Source organism: Salvelinus namaycush, chromosome 17 (assembly GCF_016432855.1).
Source record: "Salvelinus namaycush isolate Seneca chromosome 17, SaNama_1.0, whole genome shotgun sequence".
In the NCBI taxonomy this organism is placed as follows: domain Eukaryota; kingdom Metazoa; phylum Chordata; class Actinopteri; order Salmoniformes; family Salmonidae; genus Salvelinus; species Salvelinus namaycush.
The window spans coordinates 5,602,857-5,609,144 of NC_052323.1; the positions used below are offsets into that span (position 1 = coordinate 5,602,857).

The following is a 6,288-nucleotide window of genomic DNA, read 5'->3' on the forward strand; positions in this document are numbered from 1 at the left end:
ATATGCATGAGAGATTCTCAAGACTATAATATTGGAATGTTGTAAAATGCTGCCCTACCCTGGCTGGCGAGGGTACTCAGGTGAAGCCATTGAATAAAATGAAAAACAAGGAAATAAAGCTATTTAGCTTTTGAACATGTTTTAAACATGTTATTGGCCTACATTTTATCCTGTATAGTTTGGAATATCCTTTTCGTAATGTATGAGACAACAAAACATTAGAGAAAAACCTGGCGTGCTATCACAACAGCTGTTCACTTTCCTGTCCTTCTGGAGAGAAAAAAATCTGAATCAGCTGATTGCTGAAACAGGGTTCAAGTTCAGTGTCTAATTTCACAGATACATGGTTATTATGTTGATAGGCAGACAACACTGCCATTAAAACACTGCCATTAAATAATACATCATCCACAAAAGTAAATGATTTTATCACAAGGGCCATAAACAATAACCAGTAATGCTGCGTACTTGTTGCCTTTCTGGTAAAAAAAAAACTTTTTATAAATTGCTGAGGTTTAGTCACTTTTGAGGTCACGAGATTGAATTCACAGTATGATGTATTTCCTATTCAACAAAACTGTATGATTAAGGCTTGACATGACTTAGATGCTTTCTAAATATAATATAATCAAATTATAAAACGACTAACTAAAAGATTTCACCTTAACTGTAAAATACATATTTATATGTCTAGTGTTACATTTTCTAAAATGTTTATCTTGATCAACATGTCTTCCCCCCATCTCTATGAAGTCTCACAGACCTCTAACTTGGCTTCCTAAATTCGCCAGGAACTCACCTTTCACCTCATATTAATATTGTCCATCTATGACAAAGAGAAAGTGTTTTTTGTTTCAAATATATAAATTATTTTAGATTACTGGATATAAATCGATCTCTGAAGAATCCACTAACCCCTAATGCGCTACGATAAGGATTGCAGGCATATGCGTTGTTGGTCAGCCAAGATTTGATGGACAGTCGGATGGCCGAATGAAATGGTATGAGGGACATCCAGCATCAAGTGGTGTCAGTTTTCACATCCTGCTTCACACAGACAAAATATACATACTACTGTGTCTGTGAGAATCAGGGCTTCCTCTCAATGTATGCCATTTGATCTATGGTGTCCACAGAAAATAACGGTAGGAACTGGTACCAGAACCATGCTTACATCTAATACAGCCTCTAGTCTAGAAGCAACAAGGAAACTTTGCAGTATTTTTTTCGTACCCCCCAGGGCAATTGAACTGATTCCAGAGGCTGATCCAAAACAATGCCGGTGGAGAAGAGATATTCGGTGTGGACTTCTAGTCCGACTCAGGAGGCGCGCACACCACCCACCGCGTCTGAGTATATTACTCACTAATGTTCAGTCTCTGGATAATAAAGTTGACGAGCTCAGGGTGAGGATTTCCTTCCAGAGAGACATCAGGTATTGTAACATACTCTGTTTCATGGAAACATGTCTCTCTCTCTCTACTGTCTGAGTTCTTAGTTCATTGCACAGACAGGAGTAAATATCTCTTCGGGAAGAAGAAGGGCGGGGGTGTATGTTTCATGATGTACTCATTGTGATAACATACAGTACTCAAGTCCTTTTGTTCACCCGACGTAGAATACCTTACAATCAAATGCCGACCGTATTACCTCCCAAGATAATTATTTTCGGTTATAGTCACATCCGTGTACATTCCCCCTCAAGCCGATACCACGACGACCCTCAAAGAACTTCACTGGACTTATGCAAACTGGAAACCGCATATCCTGAGGCCGCATTTATTGTAGCTGGGGATTTAAAAAAAGCTAATTTGAAGAAAACGCTACCGAAATCCTATCAACATATTGACTGTAGTACTCGCGCTGCTAAAACACTCGACCACTGCTACTCCAACTTCAGGGATGCCTACAAGGCCCTCCCCCGTCCTCCCTTTGGCAAATCTGATCACAACTGTATTTTCCCTTCCTATAGGCATAAACTCAAACAGTAAGTACCCATGCTAAGGACTATTCAACGCTGGTCTGACCAATCGGAATCCACACTTCAATAATGTTTTGATCACGCGGACTGGGATATGTTCCGGGTAGCCTCCAAGAATAACATTGATGAAAACACAGACACCGTGACTGAGTTTATCAGGAAGTGTATAGGAGATGTTGTACCCACTGTGACTATTAACACCTACCCTAACCAGAAACCGTGGATAGGTGGCAGCATTTGCGCAAAACTGAAAGCGCGAACCACCGCATTTAACCACAGCAAGGTGACTGGGAATATGGCCGAATACAAACAGTGTAGTTTTTCCCTACGTAAGGCAATCAAACAGGCAAAACGTCAGTATAGAGACAAAGTTGAGTCGCAATTCAACGGCTCAGACACGAGACATATGTGGCAGGGTCTACAGACAATCACGGACTACAAAAGGAAAACCAGCCACGTTGTGGACACCGATGTCTTGCCTCCGAACAAGTTAAACACTTTCTTCGCTCGCTTTGAGGATAACGCAGTGCCCCCGATGTGGCCCATTACCCAAGGACTGTGGGCTCTCCTCCTCCATGGCTGACGTGAGTAAGACATTTAAGCGTGTTAACCCTCGCGGCATCCCTAGCCGTGTCCTCAGAGCATGCACAGACCAGCTGGCTGGAGTGTTTATGGACAGATCCAATCTCTCCCTATCCCAGTCTGCTGTCCTCACATGCTTCAAGATGGCCACCATTGTTCCTGTACACAAGAAAGCAAAGGTAACTGAACTAAATTACTATCGCCCCATAGCACTCACTTCTGTCATCATGAAGTGCTTTGAGAGACTAATCAAGGATCATATCACCTCCACCTTACCTGCCACCCTAGACCCACTTCAATTTGCTTACTGCCCCAAAAGATCCACAGACGATGCAATCGCCATCACACTGCATTCTGCCCCATCCCATCTGGACAAGAGGAATACCTATGTAAGAATGCTGTTCATTGACTATAGCTCAGCATTCAACACCATAGTACCCTCCAAGCTCATCATTAAGCTCGAGGCCCTGGGTCTGAACCCTGCCCTGTGCAACTGGGTCCTGGACTTTCTGACAGGCTGCCCCCCAGGTGGTGAGGATAGGAAACAACACCTCCACTTTGCTGATCCTCAACATTGGGGCCCACAAGGGTGCGTGCTCAGGCACGCACACCTCCAACTGAATCATCAAGGTTGCAGACAACACAACAGTAGTAGGCCTGATTACCAACAATGACGAGACAGCCTACAAGGAGGAGGTGAGGGCCCTGGGAGTGTGGGGCCAGGAAAATAACCTCTCACCAACGTCAACAAAACAAAGGAGCTGATCGTGGACTTCAGGAAACAGCAGAGGGAGCACCCCCCTATCCACATCGACAAGACTGCAGTGGAGAAGGTGGAAAGCTTCAAGTTCCTTGGCGTACACATCACTGACAAACTGAAATGGTCCACCCACACAGACAGTGTGGTGAAGAAGGCGCAACAGCACCTCTCAAACCTAAGGAGGCTGAAGAAATTTGGCTTGGCACCTGAAACCCTCACAAACTTTTACAGATGTACAATCGAGAGCATCTTGTCGGGCTGTATCACAGCCTGGTACGGCAGCTGCATCGCCCTCAACCGCAAGGCTCTTCCAGAGGGGGTGCAGTTTGCACAACACATCACAGTGGGCAAACTACCTGCCCTCCATGACACCTACAGCACCCGATGTCACAGGAAGGCCAAAAAGATCATCAAGGACATCAACCACCTGAAACACTGCCTGTTCACACTGCTACCATCCAGAAGGAGAGGTCATTACAGGTGCATCAAAGCTGGGACCGAGAGACTGAAAAAAAGCTTATTTCGCAAGGCCATCAGACTGCTAAACAGCAATCACTAACTCATAAAGGCTGCTGCCTACATTGAGACCCAATCACTGGGCACTTAATAAATGGATCACTTGTCACTTTATACAATGCCACTCTAAATAATGCCATTTTAACCATGTTTACATATCTTACATTACTCATATCACATGTATATTCTGTATTTTATACCATTTTACCTTTGTCGCTCGGCCATCGCTCATCCATATACTTACATGTACATATTCTCATTCACCCCTTTAGATTTCTGTGTATTAGGTAGTTGTTGGGGAAGTGTTAGATTACTTGTTAGATAGTACTGCACTGTCGGAAATAGAAGCACTAGCATTGCACTACACTCACATTAACATCTGCTAACCATGTGTATGTGACAAATACAATATGATTTGAATTGTATTGGTAACATACATTTTTGTCTTCTTCAAATGCCTCTTAAGGGGAAAGTAATCTAAAAGTAACGGAATGTAATCAGATTACGGTACTGAGTTTGGGTAATCCAAAAGTTACTTTGCTGATTACAATTTTGGACAGGTAACTAGTAACTGTAACGGATTACATTTAGAAAGTAGCCTACCCAACCCTGCCCATAGGTATGTCTTGTTTAACATAATAATGGCTTTATTATTCTTATTATTAATGACAGAATGCCCAAGGCCAATAACATGGTTGCTTATCTGCTTCTCTCTTTTTTCTCAGAATTATGTAACTGCTACAATGCTCTCCTGCAAGACTTGGCGAAAACCAAAAACGAAGTGGAGGGCTGGCATCAAATTTTCGCCGAATCTTGGTGGTACCCACCCCACCATTTGGAAGTTCGAGGCATTGCATCGACAGCAGCAAAGAGGTGAAATGAGAATGGAGCCGCAACTTGCTGGTGTTCCACTGCGTTTGCAAAGACCACGACTCCAACTGCTGGAGTCTTACCTGAAGAGCGTTGGCTACACTTTTAAGTTTCAGTTGTGAATACTCCAAAATCCATCAGAGAAAAATGTGCACTTCTTTGTGACACATCAATTTCAACCCTTTCAATGACTCCAAAATCCTTAACAGACCAGAACAGTAAGCATATTACTGGATAATGTATTCCTGAACTAGATACAATGAAAATACATTCTTTAAAACAAAAATACATTGTAGAAACTAGATATAGGCCTAGATATAGTATGGTCTGTTTGTAGCCAAATTTATATACAACATTCTGCCCATATGAACGAATCGATAATCCTGAATGAATCCTGAATAATGATGAGTGAGAGTTAGACGCACAAATATCATACCCCCAAGACATTCTAACCTCTCACCATTACAATAACAGTTGAGGTTAATATTTGTGCATCTAACTTTCTCCTTCATCATTATTCACAATTCATTCAGGATTATCCGTAATCATGATAGCATCCACATTAATGTAGAAGTGTTTGGAAACATATTCTATTTCTTATTTTCTTATTCCTATTTACAATAAACGTGATTTCAAAATGATACAATACATTATTTACCATTCATTTTCTATTGGGCACAAAATGATCTGAAACACAACTAAAACAAACAGCAAATCTTTCCAACAAGTTTGTAGAGTCACAGACTTGATGTAATCATTACATGCTCAGAATATGGGACCAAATACTAATCTTTTGACTACTTCAATACACATAAGTGTATTTGTCCCAATACTTTTAGTCCCGTAAAATGGGGGGACTATGAGCAGAAAGTGCTGTAATTTCCAAAATGTTCACCCGATATGGATCAAAATACCCTCAAATTAAAGCTGACCGTCTGCTCTTTAACCTCGGTCATTGTATAATTTAAAATCTTAAATTCTGGAGTACAGAGCCAATACTTTTGGAGCTCACTGTATATAGGCCTAGGCTACAATATTCTGCCCATAGGTGACCGACCGGCTCAATTCGATCTCATGTAGCTAAATTAATTTTTTTATTTTATTTATTACATTGGATAAAATTTGAGACTCAGAGCTAGAAAATTATATATCAAACACTACAGTTGAGGAACAATGGGAAAGCAATTCTGCTTTGAAAGTTGATACATTTGTATCCTCACTTTCGAGAAAATGTCCCTTGAATGTTTTTGTACACCTACTGGAGAGCTCTTGTTTGTCTACACCCATTCAGCATCATTCACACCCACTTGCTTTAGCCCCACCCATCTCTTTAACTATTTACATGTGAGGCCCTGTACTAAACAACCAAAGATTTCAAAACTAAAGGCTGTTTTATACTACCGGAGTGTTGTAAATTTAATCTGGAGTGCCAGAGCGTTGCCAGAGCGTTGTCAGATTGTCCATTCGTAAATTCAGAGCGTTTCGCTCTCGGAGTGTTCAGAGCGCACACTGGACGCTATGGCCGAGAAGTAGGGTTGATCCGAGCGTTTTGACCTAACAACAGCAGTCAAGCACCCAA

General features: G+C 41.7%; 1 long non-coding RNA gene across 2 annotated transcripts; it reads left to right on the forward strand.

Moving 5' to 3' along the window:
• Window positions 1–1,043: 1,043 nt before the first annotated feature.
• On the forward strand, window positions 1,044–5,352 carry LOC120061983. Of its 2 annotated transcripts, XR_005478374.1 has the most exons (3): window positions 1,044–1,145; window positions 1,241–1,435; window positions 4,565–5,352. It is a non-coding gene; the product is annotated as an uncharacterized LOC120061983 (long non-coding RNA). The 2 variants fall into 2 exon arrangements; XR_005478373.1 differs by having other exon boundaries at window positions 1,050–1,435.
• Window positions 5,353–6,288: the final 936 nt, after the last annotated feature.